Consider the following 21,056-nt stretch of genomic DNA (forward strand, 5'->3'; position numbering starts at 1 on the left):
TCCCATAGAGACTAGGTATATTTAAGAGGGTTTGCAGAATCATAGGCAGGTGGCTCGAACGCCGCGCCATCTGACGGAAATTCTGCAAACCCGCTTAAATATACCTAGACTCTATGGGAGTAGTTTTCAGACCATCCGCTAGTGGCGCTGATTAGACATATGGCCAATTACTCCGCATTTCTTATTGCAGAGTTGCTACAACTCTTGTACAACTCTTGTACAGTTTAGTTCAATTTCAATAAATTTCGAAATCAAACTGTTATCATTTCTTTCAAGACTGACTATTAATTAGATAATTGCGTTAACACAAAATACATGTTACTTTAGTCATTTAAAAATTCGTGCATTAAAAATTCCAGCATGCTTTTCAAGCTTAACTTCTTTGAGTGCACCCACCTCTCAGTGGGAATATTTTACAAGCTTAGTCACGTGTAAATAATAGTTCTTGTTGCTATAACCAGGTGGCACATAAAGCTTATGCCCAACCCAAAACCGGGGTACTATGGGTAAATTTTACGGTCAAGTATGAGAACGACCCTCTCGTGTTAGCGTATGCAGTATACTACTCCAGTATAAACTTCCCTCCTCTAAGTAAAAATTACAACAAATTTTCTATCCCTAAAACCAGAAATGCTAAAACTCGAGGTAAGACTCTAAAAGGAGGAGTCGCCATCTCTTAAAAGCAATAGAATTTTCCAGTTATGAATCGATTAACATAACTTTAAAAGTATAATAATTAAATACTTTTGTTGAGAACGTGATAAATTACATAAACCAGTTAAAAACTATCAAAAATAAAGTCCAAACAAATTACATTAGTAAATCTTTAGACTAAAACAGAATTCTAACGTCAGATGGAGACTCTTTCACAGCGACACCAGTTTTCTAACCAAGAAAAAGCAGAGAGAAAAAGAGGCAAAATGGAGTGGTATTGATGATGGGCTATCTGCGGCATTGAAACTCTCCCTGCGTATCTTGTGTACGCCCCTACCCTTCGGTAGGAGATTTTTAAGCGCTGCTGCAGTGCTGCACAGTGCCACTGCACTTCTATGAGGGCCAGCTTATATTTCATAAACGCCGAGGATGCTGGGAAGACTACGTTGCCGCAGGCACCGTTAAAGGTATGGGGATTACCACTCCATCCCTGTCTCCTTCATGGAAAAGAACCACAGTATAAGAAAATAGAAAGAAAAATCGAGACTGAAGAGAACTATAGACTAAACTTACCTTGAAATTAAAAATTAAACCCTTTCACTATTATACTTAAGCCAGAAAATTTGCGCATATCTCGATCCTTTAAAATAATATGGATATACAGGATATGTATAGCTCATTAAATAATATCTAACGAAGGAATGATTAACGATGCAAACACTAATTAATCAGCACCCCCTCCCCTAATATATGAATTTCCTGTCCACAACCAAGATATTAAATCTTCTTCTTGCTCCGATTCAAATCATTAATATTCAAACTTCATTTCAAAGTTTATTATTAAAAAGCTCGTTAAAAGAAACGTCCTTTCATCGCTTAATCGCTTTTTCAGATAATCAGCCCGGCCGTAATTAAATACCCAACAACCTTTTTCATTTTATTATTTGGTTGAACAAATAGGCGTTAGGTTCACAAATAAACTGATATTTCTCTTCTAAAGTATATAACGTTTGATGTTTATGCTTTAATTAAAGAAATTAACGTTTTGTTATTATAAGGGATGTTTATTAATTTAAAACTGAAATGTTATCGATTTTCTAAATGATTTGGCGCCAAAATGATGCTTATGCCTGCTCTCATTGGTAAATTTCACAAAGGTTTGGCGCCAATATTCAACTTGGAGCTTCCTCATTGGTTAATTTCAAAAAGGTTTCGCGCCAAACTGCAACTTAGAGTAGCTCACATTGGTAAATTTCAAAAGGTTATGGCGCCAATAGGCAACTTATCGCCATTTTCATTGGTTAATTTCAAATAGGTCTAGGGTCAAAGTGTTACTTACAACTGCTATCATTGGTTAATTTTAAAAATGTTTGGCGCCAATATGCAACTTAGAGCCACTCTCGTTGGTTAATTTTGAAAAGGTTTGGTGCCAGATTGCAACCTTTCACTACTCTCATTGGTTAATTTCAATATGGTTTTTCGCCGATATGCAACACTCTCATTGGTTAATTTCAAAAACATTTGGCACCAATTGGAAACTTTTTGCAACTCTCACTGGCTAAATTTTGTCTATTATCGCGAACTGGTGTTTTACTACGCAAATAACATAAAAAGTATAAATTTACCCTATGAGCAATGCACGACTGCAATGTACTGTTGGAGACTTACGGTCATAAGCATATGACGACCTAAACTCGATTTGGAATACCTCTTGCGTTAATTACGAGTATAGTTTTCGTCGATTGAAATGAGTTTTGGGACGCGCGGAGGAATAAATGAAAGCGTCCTGCACGCCCGTATCCTTTCAACTTTGTCGTCTTTTTTAGTTTAACGAGACGGAGGGGGACTTTGATTTTAATTAGCTAGTTTAATTAACTGCTAAATGTATAAAGAAAGGATGAGATCTTGTTTGAGCTAGAGAAACATCAAACACCCCCAGGGTTATCCGGGCTATAATTAACAATAGTACGCGAGAAGAATATATTGAAAAATGTAATATCATACTTAATTTGGTGATTAAATGTGACGTTTATACAAGATGGAATTTTCTAAGTTGACTGGTCTTGATTATAAAAATAAATACTATAGTCAGGCAATCCTTTACTGGGGATTTAGTTGTGTAAACATGATATTACGGTCTTCGAATTTAAATTTATTTTATAATTAAAATAGAAAATGGAGAATAATGAAAAGAATATCTGAAATGCAAGCACCGCGTCGACCAAGCTTTGGTGTTATCATTTACAAATGAAAATAGTGCTACTTTTTACAAATTGTTGAATATATTCCCGTCTGAACATTTTGTTTCTTATCTGGCTGACATTTTCTAAGATGTCCGTGGATTCGGACCAATCATCACTTGCTTTGATCGTTTATTTAAAATGGCGACCATAAATATAAACAAAACGTTCTGACAGCCAATGACTGGTCTCTTTACTGCTAGGTGTTAAATAAATAAATAGGTACAAAGGTTTCCGTAAACAATTAACAATTATTTAAAGTAACAAAAATACAGAGTATTTCAAAATAGGTGCTAAGGACCGAAGTAAATTTGTTTGTTTCTATGGTCAATTTTCAGTCGAGAATGTTGTATGACATTTTGCCCTAAGGGTCAATGTTTACGAGTTATGGTTGAATTGTTTTACGCATGACCCTTTAAATATTTAGTAAGAAACTGAAAGACAATACTAGTTTAACTAAGGGGTTATCCATAAAAGACTCCAATCGTAACTTGAAAACTGGTCGATCCTTTACACAAAATGCCATAGAACATTTTCGATTAAAAATCACTGCGTTTTAGTCATACCAGTTCTTTGAAACAACCTGTATATCTAATATTAGGTTATAAATCTGAGGTTGAAATTTATAATGAAAATATTGCTACATTCTCTGTAAGTAAACACGTTGAAATTCGTGATCATATTTAGACTTAACTTCTATGGCGGTGAAGTGCGGTTGCGGGCAGTCAATTACAGAGTATAAGTTAGCGCATCTCTAAAAGAGTATCACGAAACGATCTCTTCTCACGGAGCTTTGAGTAGACGATGACAGGCTACTGTCACCCCAACTACCACGACGAGCATGCGAGTTCATAATCCATACGGTAGAGATATTTATCCCAGAGTCATTTTTCTAGTCGGAAAATATCCTAAGCTTACCGAATACAGAATGCAAGAAGCGATATCTAGTTTACGAGGGAGAAGGTATAAATTCACCACATTTCTAGCTTTATCTCCAGTCCAGACGTAGCCTGTCCGGGGTTAATCCACGCCTCTAAATTACAATCAGCATCTCATTGGTTCTTGAAAACTCACGTCAGCGCTACGAGAATCAGGAAAATTACGTATTTTCCGACTGAGGAGAGGCGAAATAGCCCGGCCTCCTTTTACGTCCCCCCTTGTATTTTGAAAGGGGGACTGGGACAATGGCGCGCGAATACTTAGGCTTCTTACACCTTCTCCCTAGTAAACTAGATATCGCTTCTTGCAGAACGGGCCTCGGGAAATTTTGTGGAGACGCGTCATGACCCGGCCAGTCTTGTACTTTTTGACTAGTGACTCGCGTTGCCACCGGAGGAGAGGAATTTGACAGGAGGAAAAAGGTCAAACACAAACAACATGATTTAAAGTCACGGGCTGGGTATGGCTGCCTTTCGACGGCTCGTCATAAACATACAAGTTATCTACTAATATAAAAATCTTGTGACGTCAGAGACTAAGCGAAACGTCATCATGGGTGTATTGGCCGGGAAAGGTATCGTTTTATCAGTGTGGCTGACATCCTAGATTTTAAAGAATACATACAGGTTGTTTCTGATGAGTATGCCATAAAATTAAAGGAGTGTTTTTAGGGTCAAACTGAGTAGAAGTTGACAAAGAACATGTATGGGGTCTACAATATTTACTTAACGAGATATGAGCTCCCAAACATGGACCATAACATCAAGGAAATAGTCAAATATATCAGCCTTCAATTAATCTTCAATCTAAGAGAGTTATTGAACCTCTGTCTAGCAGTCTAAATGGGTAGAAGTACGCTGATGAAGTAAAGTTAAATACTATTACGATCGAGGTAAACCGTAAAATTGGTTTCCATCTACTCGAAGAGTAAAAGCTATATGACCGCTAAAAGTGGTGGCACGACGATTCTTAAGGCGAGCAACTTGACTCCCTAATTCCTTGAAATGTTATTTTAGCATTTAAAAGATAAAAGCTCCTCTCAGGATCTCTCTCTCAGTTAGGAGTTGCTCCCGAAGTGATAAGGGGAAAGTATAGAATAAGCGATGTTCGTCATTATTTTTTTAAGGATTGCGTGAATCCCACTCGGTTGGGGTTAAAAGAAAAACGCGCGAAAAGGGCGCGGGAAATATCTAGAAGCAACAATTTCATATCTGCCCTTCTCGAACTCTTAGCCCGCGCGCCAGTTAAAGTCGTGTCGTCCGTCAAGCGGCAACTTAACTCCAATGAATTGAGAAAGACTGCCAAGGAATTAGGAGATGGTTTCCCGCCAAGAGAATCTCGGAGTTCCTCCCCTCATCCCCCCCTAATACACCACACTCTACAGAAGAGAAAGTCGATTTTAGTGGGAAAGTGCAAAAGGTGAAAAGAGAAATAGATGGGGATCAAAAGAAAAACCACGCTCTGCAAAAAGGGATCGGATAGTTACAAACTTTAAGTTATTGGAGACATTACTTTTGAGAGGATTGACGGTTGAAAGTGAGGGTGAACAGAAGGCCTACTTTTTAGGGTTAAGTCGTAAAACTTTCCTTATTCAGACTAGAGTAAAATCTTACGTTTAAGTCGCTTTGTGCGCTTAATTAGACTGTTCACGCGTGTCACCAACAACGTAAAAGATTCGCGGGCTTAGTTTAAAAATTTTAAGTTTCGTCGGGCAGTGTAAAGATGGCACCACCTCGTTAGCGTCTTTTCATAGTCATAACTAACTCGATTATGCCTTACTGACGCATGATCGAGTGAGCTATGCTTTAACAGACGATATCTGAGAAGTTTTAGGAGTCTTGGTGGTATTTATCGTTTTCGATTCGTCTCACGAATGTGATAAAATTACCAGTCATACTTGAATTCAGGCAAACTCAAAATATCAATACTGTTTTTGCCCCCGATCAGATTTATTATTGCATATTCTTACGCCAAGGCTTTTTCTATTTTAAAATGTGAACTTGATCAATCGAAAGTGCCCAGGTTTTTACTCATAGCTATTCTTCCTTTCTCTGACTTCTCAAAAGTTCTTGAGCTTTATGGTGCAAGCTAAATGTTTTTGAGCAAGTGTCCGACACATCGATGGAGAATAGAGAAGAAAAAAATGTCTGAAACACGAAAGCGCGGCGCGATAGCACACTAACGTACCTATACTACCTAGAGTATGTTTTTTAGTGGCTTCTAGCTTTACGCGGGCCATTCCCATTCCCCGCCAAAAGTCGTGAGCGAGATGGGCGAGGATTTTTCAAGAAGGATCAATCTACTATCTCCACTACGAATAATCACGATTAAAATTTAGAGAAAACAAGCTGATGGCCATTCTCTTAAAAATTTTGAAAGCACTTTGTTGTTTCTCTTAATGAACCTCTAGTAAAATTGAACTTCAACAGCCTGCAAAAATGATTAAACTTATACAATATGCAAATTATAGTACTTCAAGATGTCGGTTTCATTCTGGTATTCATTTGAGTAAGACACAGACTGTTATATATATATATATATATGCTACACCAGAAGTATATAATACTTTTCTTCAAGAGAAGTGTACAAACCTAAAAGCGGGGTACTCGTACCATTATTCTTCCCAACATTGGAGCAAGGTTACTAAACCGAACCACATACGCGATAAACAGTTCCCTTATCATTACTCTATTAGTGCTTAAATATTTACCAAGGCGCATGCGCTTGTGCGTTTTTTGTCCCACGTCAAGACAATCATTGTTTGTGTGGGTTGATTGCTGAGGATTTAGTACTGAACAGTTATATAAGTCACCCTAGCACGGTGCGATACCCATCTGAAGTTTGATAAGCAGAAGAGCAAACAAAAGGGTGAGCGTGGAAAGAATCATGTTACAAAACTGAAGTATAAGACGATAGGGAGTGTCATCCTTCTATTATCTCCATCTGATATCCCGATGAAGATGTGTCGACTTCTGAGGCATTTGGGACTCTAGTATATGTTATGTTCTCGGTGTTCACAGATTTAGTGCCCATGTTTGGATATTTTCAAAACAAAGAATGCAAACAAAATCCGATTAGCACGATACCAAAATCTTAAATTCCACGCAAAATAATGGTAACAGGTACGTAAATTCGTGGCTCTGTACTCAAGACTGACTATACCATCATATTCATTAAGCATCTCCATCCACCGAACCTGATCTTTGGGGATGAAGTTAAGCACCACCCAGGAATTGACTACCATCAGGATACATACAAATCATTGGAATCATTGCCTAGCCATTTTCTCAACGTAACTGTACGGATATTGTGTGAAGAGCTAGACTAATTCATTATATATTATGAATTTTACCTTGCTGCGCGTTGTCCCGACCTCGTGTTGCTACCAAGCAATGAAATTACCATAGAAAGACGTCAGAATTAAGAGTCGTGACGGATATACTACTCAAACCCGGCCCACAAAACCAGCATAGAAAATAACATGGAACATAGGGCTACACAATTATTCCAAAATAGCTATATATATTCCTGCTACCATTTATACCCCACCCAAAAACGTAGATAGGTATCAAATAGAAAAAAAAAGAGGTAAGATCATGAAAAAATGGTTTTCAACACGATCAGGATTAGCCATGTGCATGAGATGATTTTAATGTTTTTTTATGAGTAGTGTAAACTTAATTCGGAACCCGCATAGTTACATTTGGGGATTAAAAGACGATAGATGGTTTCCCAGTTTGGGAATTAAAGTTAACCACCGAATGAGATAACGTAAAAAATATAAGAGCGGGTGATGAGTAATCCAGCTCGGATCAATCAAATGGAATTATTCCCTCTTATCAAAAATAACCAGAGGGGATAATCACTATTTCAAAAGAACGTATCTTCAATGTTAATCTTCGTATGTTAATATTGACAGTAATTATCGAACAAGGCACGAAACGTACTTCATTTTACTTCCCGATGGTGTTATATAGTGAAACATCGAGCAATCTGCCGGATTTTATGAAATAATAGAGCAAATAGCCAGCAGGTAAATAGAATATGACATAAGGTATTGAAGGACTACAGAAGGGGAGCTTTGCTGGACGAGATACATCATAGACCCTATAACAGGTGGCGCCCAAAACTTGATAGATAAAACAAAAAGGTGACTTCGTTCACTGTGTCCAGCCTTTCAATGTAAAATGAGAAGGAAAACGATCCTCCTCTCAACCAATCAGAGAAGAGATTATTCAGAGCAGATAAATAGAATGAGATATAGTGAAACATCGAGCAATCTGCCGGATTTTATGAAATAATAGAGCAAATAGCCAGCAGGTAAATAGAATATGACATAAGGTATTGAAGGACTACAGAAGGGGAGCTTTGCTGGACGAGATACATCATAGACCCTATAACAGGTGGCGCCCAAAACTTTATAGATAAAACAAAAAGGTGACTTCGTTCACTGTGTCCAGCCTTTCAATGTAAAATGAGAAGGAAAACGATCCTCCTCTCAACCAATCAGAGAAGAGATTATTCAGAGCAGATAAATAGAATGTGACATAAGGTATTGAAGGACTACAGAAGTGGAGCTGTGCTGGACGAGATACATCATAGACCCTTTAACAGGTGTCGCCCAAAACTTGATAGGAAAAACAAAAAGTTTCCTTCATCACTGTGTTCAGCCTTTCAATGTAAAATGAAAAGCAAAACGATCCTCTTCTCAACCAATCAGAGAAGAGATTATTTGAGGTTAAAGGTTTATAGAAAATAGTACTCTGCGTTGACAATCCAAACGTCAATTCTTGGTACTAGATGTCGCTAGCATCCACTACAAAATAAGCCTATTCACGCATGTTCCCTGTGCTACGGTCGTGAAGATAAACATAAGCAGAAGGGGGTCGGCACAATTCGGAGAAGTAAAGGTGGTTTCTCGTATTACAAGGCGCATGAAAGCTTCAATCAAGTATACTTTTTGCTTTTATCTATATACTATTGGTAGCGCTGAACCCCATTTTAAACGTACCATGTTCCAAGGTCGGCACAACAACATTTCCTACCCAAATTAATTTACATGATCCAACGGTACCAATTATATGGACCTACATCAACCAAGGCTACACATAATAATTTTAAAAACCATAATATTTAACTTTTCTTATACCTGCAGCCACACGCGAACTTCCCATCGATTTATAAAATGTAACGTATATACTCTTATACTGTTATAAGGAACTAATTTTGTTTTAATACCAATGGATATAATTAGTTATAATTTTATATTTTTCGAGTTGTTAGCGCCTCGGCCTTTCCCGAGGGAGAGAACCTCCAGAGCTCGAGCTCGTGTCTTTGTGATGGGTGAACTTTTCACGGTGAACCTCAACCGCCATTCGGGAAAAAAAGAAAGATTCAAAATTGGCCGCGGGGTTAAATCTTAAATGGTCTTATCCACTTTTATTCTTGAAATATTCAAAGGGTATCCTTGTCAGAAATGGATAGAAGACGATACGAGAAGACGCTAGAGGGCGCGGATTATTTTATATTTCATCATGTACGCCAACGGGGACTGAAGCTATCAAAATTTGACTTTATTACCCCCCAATTTAAACTTCGAATAAAACAATTTAGATCAATAGAAGTTGGTCTCGAAGACCGAAACAACTTGAAAATGCTATTATAAACGCCACCATGGCAACATAATTACTAATAACCCTACAAGATCTTCAGGATTAAGCCACTTAGATAAGTTAGATTGTATACCGAACTTAAGATATTTGAAAGATTTCGATTTCAAAGAGTGCGATTGTTTAACGAAGTCTCTTCCTGGAAAATTTCCAAGAGTTAATGTAATTAATGTGGATTTTCACGAGAAATCAAGTGATTTCATTTGGAAATTCTCGAGTTTTCAAAACTCGACAGTTTTAAAGTGATTTCTTAGCTACTTTCAAGTGATATAATTGGCAATATGGCCAAAGCCATATAATGATTACGAAACACTGCGTAATTAAGGAAAAATCACTTTGAAAAGTTATACATTATACATTATTAACTTCTTATATCATAAGTTAATAATTACTTCGATAGCCAATGATAGCTTAGATCCAAAAGTGACGTCTCTAAACGCTTACTTAATTATTCCGAGTCTTTCCCTCTGAATCAAAAACAGATATTAAACCCGCTAAAAAAACAAATACCAGTGGATCAACACAGACGTTTATAAAACGCAACACGAGTAGTTTAGTTATAAAAGTTATAAATTCAATTTGTAGCCATAATGGAGGGCCACGAAAACCTTAATACAACAAGAAGCAGCAGCAACAATTCATCATAATCTTCTATAAAACCCCAATGGCTCAAAAAAGGGGAGACAGGGCGAGAGGAAAATAATTCAATAAACGAATATCATTTATCAAAATACATGATACGAACATCGAATACGCGTTTTACGCCTTCAGTTTCGAATATATTCAATTTCAACACGAATATTGTAATTGATGAAAAGATGGTCAATTCGAAGAACATTTTTTGACCTACACACAATCGGTTGGCAATTGATCGAACAGTGATGCAAACTGAATTTAATGTCATGAAAAGTTGTAGATACGTTCGAAGTTGAAACATTTCGAATCAAAAGCGATAGTTTAGGTTAACTTCCTAAGTGAACGATTTCTTGGGCAATATTCTGCACAACCCCAACCATTCCACACCATTATTGAGACCCAATTTCATGGTTCAAAAATAATTGTAAATAAACTTAAGTTTCGATGTTTTACGCATTATTAAGAATTATTTCAGATATAGTCTCCCATATTTCAAAACGACGATTGCAGTTATCAAAGCGAACAAGTTTCACTTATGGCGAACTAATCTGCAGTAAGCTCAAGTCGCAAGTTCAAGCATTGACTAACGACGTAGAAAACCTTTGACCTTTATTAAAAGGATGCAAATGACAATCGCTATAGCCCACTTGCCATATTCCTTCGGCAAAAACGATTATATTCTTGTTTGTTATAAAAAAGTTAAATTGGTCAGTGACACAGTAGCCTTTATCAATGATCCCCGTTCGAAATACTGATATAATAAAAAAGTTAAATCCATTTCGAAAGATACGTACGTCGTCTTAAGATGGTAGCGAGCGAAAGTTAGAGCTTACACGTACTTTTAAATCGAGTTGCTGGGTGAAAGGTGACCCTCATCCCCGGAGGGGTTACGGCCCGAGGTCACGAAATCTGGGGGTAGCCTAAGAACGCTATCATTTTCGGTCATGCCACTTGGACTCGAATTACGCAGTTAATGCCTCACGATTTTTGGTGGCTAAACTATTCTCATACTAAACTCTCGCCACTTATTCGACCCTGAAGGCTATGAAAAACGAGACAATCATAAGCCTTTGTCTACAGTGTAAATCAAAACGGGATATGGTATCGTACTCTTCGTAATGCTCAAACTCATATAGCTTAATGGTGCCGGGAATGGGATGAAAATAAGATGGAATTATTTTCTAAGAGCACCGGATTCTCGGCACGACATCGTTACTGGCGGATTTTTACATTTCATTTTAAGTTGCCAGGGCTTCTCACTATGAAATATTTCGAAGGTACATCCATTGGAATTTACATTGGCACGAATGTTTTCAATTCTTACACTAATACTGATTTGTACAAGGTAAACGAGTAATAATGACTTGTCTTACATGGTGACAACACAAGACCCCCGGTTACCGACATATGTTTTATATCATTATTATGATGTTAAAAAACTCACCCATTTTGATGATTTCTTCATCGTGATGGGTACTGACCGATGATGGGAAATACGCAACCACTGTGGTTAGTTACTGGCTGCTCAGTCCCTTGATTCAGCTTGTGGTAAACTGCCTGCAAAAATGAAGTAATAATTTGAGAAATTGTCGCAGTTCATAAGACATTGTAAAGTTCCAAAAATCAAAATTAGATTCGGACAATGAGCCTACTCGATATAAAAAAGATGGTAGGCAACCCTAATTATTTCACTCCTAGTTACATCGAAGAAGCGTATGTCACTATGACCTTAAAATTAAATTGGTCATTTTTCCGATATCAAAGCTAGATCCCACAGAAGCAGCCAGTACCAAGTAAAGTAGCAGACGAGTATTGACATTAAACACAAGTGAAAATTTCAACAACCCTTAAACATCGTCACTTACGAAAATGTTTCAGGTTGATTTTCGAGGAAATTATAACGTTTTGTTGTTCCTCCAAGTGTTACCAAGAAAACTTATTATGAAAAAGTCTAGGTGTCCATTTGTGTTTTAGCCTATCACCAAATTCTTATTAATCTTAAAAGAACATTGGAATTTTATCTTTTCTATTCGATAGAGCCTCGCAAATTGGAAAGTGTGTCAAGATATGAGCACTTAATTGCTGGAAGCTCATGCAAGTTGGGATACATTGTGGAGCAGATGATGTTAAAGAATTTCATTCTATTGGACGATACGAGAAATTCCGTCGGTGGTTTTTTTAGTTTACCACAGAATTTTGTACCTCAAACGTCACCTGCCATAACGCGTAGGCTGCAGTAAATTAATTGCTCATATCTTCTTGAAGATTGTAGATGAAGACTCAATTCCAATTTGAAGCATTCGTCATTTTAAACGCTCTTTCAAATAAGAAAAATTGTTCTGACATGCAACTTTCAAAAAAATATTACAAAATTCATGGGAAAATGTATTAAATTCCTGAAATTTATCAAATCTTCTGTTATATAGTAATGGCTCACGATTTGCACCCGGTTTATATACAAAATAGCGCTCTTGGAAGGAATTAAAATCCTCATTAGACAATGGGCAACTGTTGTGGTTTCAAAGCTTGCAGAGTGATAATACGGGTACAGAAAATTGGTCTTTCGAGAAAACAATGTTGATGAATAATGTAGGTTGGTTGATCTTTGTTTATTAAAACGGCGAATTAAGATGATGAATAAGGGGCAGTTTGTTGTTGTTTTAAGGAAGCCATGTAATACGTTAGGCTTACCGAGAAATAATTGGTTTTCATGATTTTTATCATCTGGAAGTGGAATACGCGGAAGCTAAAATAGAAACTAACCTATATCACCTTGAGAAGGGACGAACTACTTTTTTCTCTGTGAGAATTGACATTAGGTTATAGGTTCGCGTAGATTTGGCTTCGATGTGTTTTACAACTGTAATTACAATTGTAATTACAATTTAAATGGAAACAGAGCTTGTTCGTTCACAAAAGACGCGAATTCACGAACATTTACAAGTGAGATTGTAGAATTAAACCGTCCGAAACCAAAATTATGTACTGGATTGTTTTTTAAACAACAGGTCAGTTGAATAACCAAAATTGTTTTTAGTCCAGAAAAAAAAATCATGGGCTTTTGGTGCCATCTAGTGACGAACTTTTCGTTTCATAGACGGTGATGTTACAAATTAAATTTGAATATGTACTGCTGTTTAGCCCTGAAACACCGAAATATACTTCGGTACCTGAAACATTAAAGCAAAGCGCTGGCCACTTTGCTTGGGAACCACATGGCCCGCACTTTGCTTTAAATGTACCATTCATAAAATCCCCGAGTTGTCTTAAATTAGATCAGTTTGGATTGGTGTAGCAATAAATAAACGAGTAAAAATCTGAAAGGTTAATTTCCATTTTAAGAGTAATACAGTGTCAATCCTTTTTTTCGAACCAAATTATAACCGTGCTTGATTTAGACATTAACCCTTAGCAAATAAATTTAAAAATTTCAAATAAAATCCCATTCTTCATAATCAACTTGTAACAGCAGACGCAACCATGCGCAACAAATATTTGGGAGACAGTTGAAAACGATAGGCGCCTAACAGGGGTACGTCATGTTTAACCCTCGTGTTCCCCAACACTATTCCTACATCACGAGTTGCTCCGAAGCCTCGTCATTCGTAACCCTCGGGCAATTTCTCAAGACCTTTGACCTCAGGGACTAAAATAAAAAAATAAAGAGTAACTAAAAAAATAAAAACCTTTGCTCACTACATACGGTGGCCTTGACTCCCGAAGATTTATTACGTAGCCTTTTATACCTCCCAGATTATAAAATATCAAGTTTGAAAAATAAAAAAAATTAAAGATGGCCGCCCAGGGGCAGAAGTAGCGTACAAAAGAAATAACATGAAATAAAATATAAAAGTTCTTATTAAATTTATAGCCCTCAAGGCTACGTATACCGTCTTTCCTTAAATCAAGGGTTCATAGATCGAGCCAACTTTGACTTTTAAATACTAAATATTCGTCCAATTATCTTTAAATTGAGATCTTTTGAGGAAATGACCCCTGAAGGATGAAATTTTTAAAGCGAAACTCTGTCCTATATTCTCTAACTTTGAAAACCTTGGGTGGGGTTTAATAGGATGCCTGAAGTGGCAGCTAACCATTTTTTAAAGCTGATGTCAATTGATAAAATAAAACAATTCGAAATTCAGCAAAGCATACTTCGAACTTCTCTGATGATTTCAAATATTTTTCAAAACTCAAATCGGTGAAGGAAAATATCCCAAGATGGTAACCTCCCTCGCCCCTGTGGTGTTTGCCTCTCTTCTGTAATTAACTGAATTGTTTATAAGCATTTAAGATTCAAATTTTGATGATGTATATTAACTTTTATAAAATTGAGTTTAGTTTTTTTGAAACCACGTTTTCTTTTACAGTTCGAAAAGAGAAACCTTGAAAATAACTCATAACTCCTAACCAAAGCTCGAATATTTATCCTAATACTTTTCATGCTAAAACTGTTAACTTTAACCAAAAGGTATTATAAAATGAATACTGTCCCTTCACGGTCATTCGAAAATTCTACAGGTACAGGACCGTATAGGACATTGTAGATATGACCTGACACCCTTCCGTAACTTTAAATGAAAAATTCATATATTTTCGCTAATAATGCAAAATGTCATGATAAAATATTTTGGCCAAATATAATTTTGGTGAAAAAAACAACTAAAATGAGCATTTTTTAAAATAATGTTTTATAATGATGTCTTTAAACTGAAAAATCTTAATATCTGAAACTTCAGTCATTCCATATTGCTCTCTTTTCATTTACTCTTTCCAGTCTTTGTCCACCGAGACATTTTCTTTTATTTATTAATTATGTTCTATGGAAGGTAACACAAGTTATAACGCCGGTTCCCTGTGAGTGTGTGCCTTACGATAAGGGCAGATTTTCGCTTTAACATCATGGAATTCTTTTACAAAATGAACATAGCTTCACTTTCAAAAGTTTCAACCCGGAATTTGACGTAATATTAGACATATCTGATTTATGAATAAAGGATCTCTTAAATCGAGCATTTTCAACATATCAAAATTTAATTCGAAGTTTCATAGTTTTTTGGGGCTATACCGTACCGTTGGTAGCTAGCTAGTAGCCTATAACGTGATAGACCACCTAGGTTGCTTTGACCCTTAACGTCAAAGAATCGGACCGCGATTAAGGCCACACGTCACGAGAGAGTCAAATGAGAATTTTATTAAAAATACGTCAAGGTTCTAAGCACGAATTAAATAACACACGAACGAAATCGCTTGACATGTAAAGGATTAAAACTGGGTGGTTATGCTTAACAAAATTTAGGGTGACTAACTTTGATTAAAACTTCAAAGTGAAGGATTAAGAACTGGTATACTATGAATTATAAATTGAAACGGTCGGTTATTAAAAATGAAGTTTGAATTGAAATTTAAGGATATTAGTTAAGCTAAGCATATTTTTCTGCCAAGGCTTAAGGTCGCTAATTTTATTGGTTAATTTGACTGAAAATAATTAAATCTATTTAAAAGAAATGGATATTTGCATGAAACTTACTTCGAAACTTACTTGCAAAAGTCAAGAGCCGTTGTTTCTAAACTACATAGGAATGACTACAATCCACTGATCTTAATGGTTTAACTAACAGGCGAGTAAACTGAACCATAGCTCACACGAGTAGGCAAGAAATTTCTCGATGAATTTCATTTAATTTTTAACAACTTAACATCTTAAAAAATAGATTATAAGCAATTTTTTTACATTTAAAAAAGTGAAAACATTTTGCCGTGGAATGTTTTTAGTAAAAAAAAAAAACACAGCTCAGACTAGAGTATCTATAGACGGCCTAGTGTCAATAGGTAAAAAAATTACATTTAAGACCTATTAATAATAAAGAAACTGGGGAACGCATCATGTTTCCACTTAATAGCGATAGGTGGCGCTATTTTAAGCCATCGGTTTATATCCGACACTTAAAAGCGCCATCTGTAGATAATAAGTGGACACTTTGTAGCCTCTGGTTACGTAATATGATTCATCCCAGCTCTCCTGCTCATCGAACTTCAGATGCTGTGCATCACACCATGGGATGAATTCTATAACTATTTGGTACTAAATCCTCTGCAATAAACCCACAAACCTTGATTGTCTTGACGTGGGACATAAATCCACAAGCGCATGCGCCTTGGCAAATATTTAAGCGCTAATAGAGTAAGGATGAGAGAACTATTTAACGCGTAGGTGATTCGGTTTAGTAACCTTGCTATATTAAATGTTCTGAGGTTGGAAAGCATCATGTTACAATTACCTCGCTTAGTGCTGGTACACTTCTCTCGAAGAGAAGTATTATATACTTCTGATGTAATTAAAATATATAATTAAGGAAAAAAGATAAATAATTAAAATTAAAAATGAACTCATCTAAGGGTTCATTCAGTGGCTAAAATTTCTTCCGCACGATTCGAATTACGAGAAGAGGGTCCTATATAAATTTTTTTTTATTCATTTTTTTTTTAATATAAGAAGGTATAAAAATTTCTCACTCATAAAAAAATCTAAGGTTACCTTTAAAGTTCAAGTCGGTAATGGTAAAAATTTGTTCAAACTTCAAAGACCAGTCAAGGTTTAAGAAGAAAGAAGAGGAGGGGGGGAGTTGAAAGCAGAGTCACGACCGAGTCACGAAGTCGGCTGACCTTTTGATGACCTCTGGCGTGGAGCTCTGGGGTTAAAAGGTCAAGTTGCCTTCCCAGGAGCTCACTTCCAACACGCGGACGGTGGCAGACAACCCTCCTACTTTAATTTATGTCTAATGTGTTAAGAATCTTAAAATATCTAACTAGAAAAGGCCCGAAAACATTATATGACGTCATTGTTTTATATATATTTTTTTTATTTTTCAAGATTAAAAAGCATAGGATCGTGAATCGTGATTAGACATGATTTTAACCCGATTTAAAACCAAAGTTTCCCAACTTTGGTGTCTAGTAGCTTTTAAAACTGAAAAATAATTCGATTTTCAAATAAACTTCGAGGAGGTTACTTTCATAAAAAAATCAAAATCATGCTTTGAAAGTTAATCATTTTTTGATAAACATATATTATAACGAAAAGGTTACTTAAAGTTCATCGTTACTATAAATAGGGACGATCGCCAGCCTCAAATTAAGTATTCATAGTATTCTCATACCTATAATTTTAAATTTTTGCACGAAAAAATGCCAAAAATTGAATTTAATTTTTTTTCATGACATAGTTTTCTATGTTTTTAGGCGATATCCGTTAATAAATTTAAAGAGGTAGTAGCCTATAAATTGATCATTAAATTTTGGATGCAGCATTAAACACTCTTGTCTAAATTAATTTAGACAAGAGAGAATTCTCTATATTTTGAGAAATATTTACCTATTTTAAAAATTGCGGTTTATAAAACTGTCTAGCGACATCTGGAAGAAATCGTCTCAGCTACTATTTCAAAGTTTTGTTAACGGTACGCTCTAGCATGGAGAAAAGCGGTAATGATGATGGGCGATCATTCTGCGGCAATGAAAGTCTCCCAGCATACTTCGCGCACGCCCCTAGTCTTCGATAGGAGATTGTTAAGTGCTGCCGCGTAGCGCCATTGTATTTGTATGAGAACTAGCTTCTATTTTTAAGACAGAGGGGACATACTAGACGTTTCCGTACTGTACGATCTTACCTAAACGCTGAGGATGCTGGGAGAAATTTCGTTGCCACATATGGGGGTGTGACTGAAACGTTATAAGTATGGAGGTGTACCGCTCCATCCCTCTCTCCTTCAAGCTAGTAGTAAGCTACAAATCATTTATGCCATTGAGATGTGATCATACGCTCAAATTATGATTTTCAAATAACAAAATTAACTTATTACTTATTAGGCACAATTATAAAATATGGAAAATTATAAAACCTTGAAGTAGACGAAATTAACTCTACTAGCCCTTTATCTTTATGAATCCACGTTCACGTATTTTACTGTTTATAGTGATCACGTGATGATATAATAATAATAATAATAATAATAATAATAATAATAATAAAGAACTTTCGCGTGAAATTATGGTAATAGACACAGCAGCGTCTGCTGATAGTTTTCATGAGAAATTTGAACCCTATTTACATTTTCTTTTTGGGAAATATATAAGTCCTTAACGCTAATGAGAGGGCAATATACTCCTAATGTTTCAATATTACTACTTTTCTTCCCATGCATGATAACTCAACTTCGTTATTAAGTTTGATAAAATTTTAAATTTGCTATACCGATAATATTATTATTATTATGAAAAGTTTTACTTTATTGGAATCTGAAGTCCAATTAAAAATAATACAGAGTGTTTCTGATAAGTCTGGCATTATATAAGGGGGATGTTCTTTGGGAAATCGATTTTGAGTCGAAAATGTTCTATGACATTTCGACATCCGGACCACTGTTATCAAGTTAAGATTGAGGAATGTTTTATGGATGACCCCTTAAATTTAATTAAGAAACTGAAAGACATTGATTTCTAATTTAATTAAGGTGTCATCCCTAAAACAGTCAAATCATAGCTCGAAAACAGTCTCCCTTAGGGTCAAAATTATCATAGACCCATTTTAGACACGAAATCGCCTAAGAACATCCCCTTTATCAAGAAGTGATATCTAGTTTACTAGGGAGAAGGTGTAAATTCGCCACATTTCCAGCTTTATCTCCAGTCCAAACGTAGGTCCGAAGTTAATCCCCGCCTCTAAATTACAACCAGCATCTTATTGGTTCTTGAAACCTCACGTCAGCGCGACGCGAATGACGAAAATTACGTATTTTCCGATTGAGGAGAGGCAAAATAGCCCGGCCTCCTTTTACGTCCCCCCCCTTGTATTTTTAAAGGGGGACTGGGACTAAGGCGCGTGAATACTTAGGCATCTTATACCTTCTTCCTAATAAACTAGATATCCCTCCTTGCCGAGTCTTATCAAAAAAAACCCAATATTTACAAAATACTGTAAGTAATAAGAAAATTTTCATTTCTTTAACGTAATACTTCCGGAGCGTTTTAAGAAATCATAGCGCACCATGCAGGAAAAATATAATATTAGTTAGATCTTAGATAGAATGACAGAGGATGCCGCGGCATTAAATATTTGGGTTCGTATCCGGTCGTCCCAAATGGTATCATCTTGGTATAAAACGGCATTATAAACATAGGGCGAGGGTACAGCTAAATTAGGCGGTAAATTCGACATCTCCGGGAAAATACTTATATTTTTTTGGGGCCAATTTCCCCCAAAAGTAATCTTTATTTTCCAAGAGAAAATTTGGTGACCCGTGCCCGTCAAAGGTCAAACCACCTAGAAGTATATAGGGAAGTCAGTCAGCTACAGTCTAGGCTAGGGATAAAAACGTTCTTTTTTGCGGGGTCGAGTGATCTCTGAAATGAGCGTTTTCCGCCCACGCAATATTCCGGGGAAAGCATGCACTCATCTCCTCTATAACTCAACTCGAAAACTAGAATAACCGACAAGGACGCTTCCGTTCGCACGATTTCAACACAACACCAGGAAAACACTTATACACAAAAAGAACGTTATTACATAAAACTACTAGAGAATAGAAAAAAACACTTCGGAATATTTAGACGTATTTACCGGTTTAAAGGGAAATTTATATTAAAATATAAAAATCTTTGGAGGACAGCAGTTTAAACTGGAGAAGAAATCTGACTCTGTATATAGTGCACTATAGTGCTAACACGAGAGGGGACTTACCATGCATGTATGTAAAATGTACAAATTGTAATACGGTTATAGGTTGGGCATGAGATTTAGGTGCCACCTGGTTATAGCAACAAGAACTAATATTGACACGTGACTAAGGTAGTAAACAAACTGCATCAAACTTTATATAAAACAATAAGTTTTTAAAATATGTTCCTATACTTCGTGATGCTAGAGACTTACAGCTCGAGCTAGTTCGAGAACGACAAGTGAGAATTGACTACACTCGGTGGTTAATTTTGCAGGACTTCCATCTTCCTATTTAGTCTGTACTAAGCCTTTGACAGTGCCTCAGCAGGCGTCGCTTTAAGAGAATCTGTGACCCACGTCACTTCATGACAAGCTCTAGTTTGTAACCAGTGACAAATTATGGAACATATCAACTAATAATGATAAAACTTTGCTGTACATGGAGTCCCAAAACTTTTTACGATGTAGCAGTTCCAAAGCGAAGCTTTGCATGTTAATGTTTTATAATTTAAATAACTTTTAAATGAGTTTTTAATTTTAATTCAGTTATTTCAAAGAATGTAGACAAAAATATTTGCCTTTTTTTTGTCAATAATATTTTCGGATTGTGTGGTCAAACGTTTCTCAGATGGTAACATTGCATCAAATTCGTGATTCAAGTTCAACAGGTATAATTGTTCAATAACATAAACGAATTAAAGGAGAAAACTGCTATGAATCCCGTATATGCAATACACATTTCTTAGCGTATTTTTATACCGCTCTAATATCTTATTTTTCAATGTCGGCTATATTGTATAGACTCTTTTGATATTCAGGTAGCTTATACAACCTGAGGTCCTTCCTTATTGTACTGCTTTAAATCCCGAGCACCGGTTGGATCGGTTGAAATCTTATCTCGTGTTCTTTGAAAGAATATAAAAAGTTTCTGCGCCCACATTTTTAATTTTTTTATGGTGAAGAAAAATGGATTTTTGTTACATTAAAGGGAAGATGAAGTGATTGGAAACCATGGGTTTCTTTACAGATCGGGTTCATGACGTAAAACGCGTAGTTCTCAGTTTGGCGGGGGAAAAAATGGAGCAAATGTCCCTTGCTGATTCTGATTTAATTGCTAGAATTGTAAGAGATATGTCTTTCTAATTGAATTATTAAAGTTGTTCTTATTTATCTCTACCAGAAGTGAGATCGAATATGTAT

General features: G+C 36.1%; 1 protein-coding gene across 1 annotated transcript in view; it reads right to left on the bottom strand.

Moving 5' to 3' along the window:
- The window catches only part of LOC149710176 (uncharacterized), a 177,256-nt gene that overhangs the window by 62,636 nt on the left and 93,564 nt on the right, over positions 1 to 21,056 (bottom strand). The window contains exon 2 of the mRNA XM_089860023.1: positions 11,583 to 11,695. The gene's annotated coding sequence lies outside the window, so the exon portion shown is untranslated. The remainder of the gene's footprint in view (positions 1 to 11,582; positions 11,696 to 21,056) is intronic.

This window comes from Phalangium opilio, unplaced genomic scaffold (assembly GCF_054372755.1).
Source record: "Phalangium opilio isolate 3A_F unplaced genomic scaffold, DU_Popi_V2 ptg000011l_1, whole genome shotgun sequence".
NCBI classification, from domain to species: domain Eukaryota; kingdom Metazoa; phylum Arthropoda; class Arachnida; order Opiliones; family Phalangiidae; genus Phalangium; species Phalangium opilio.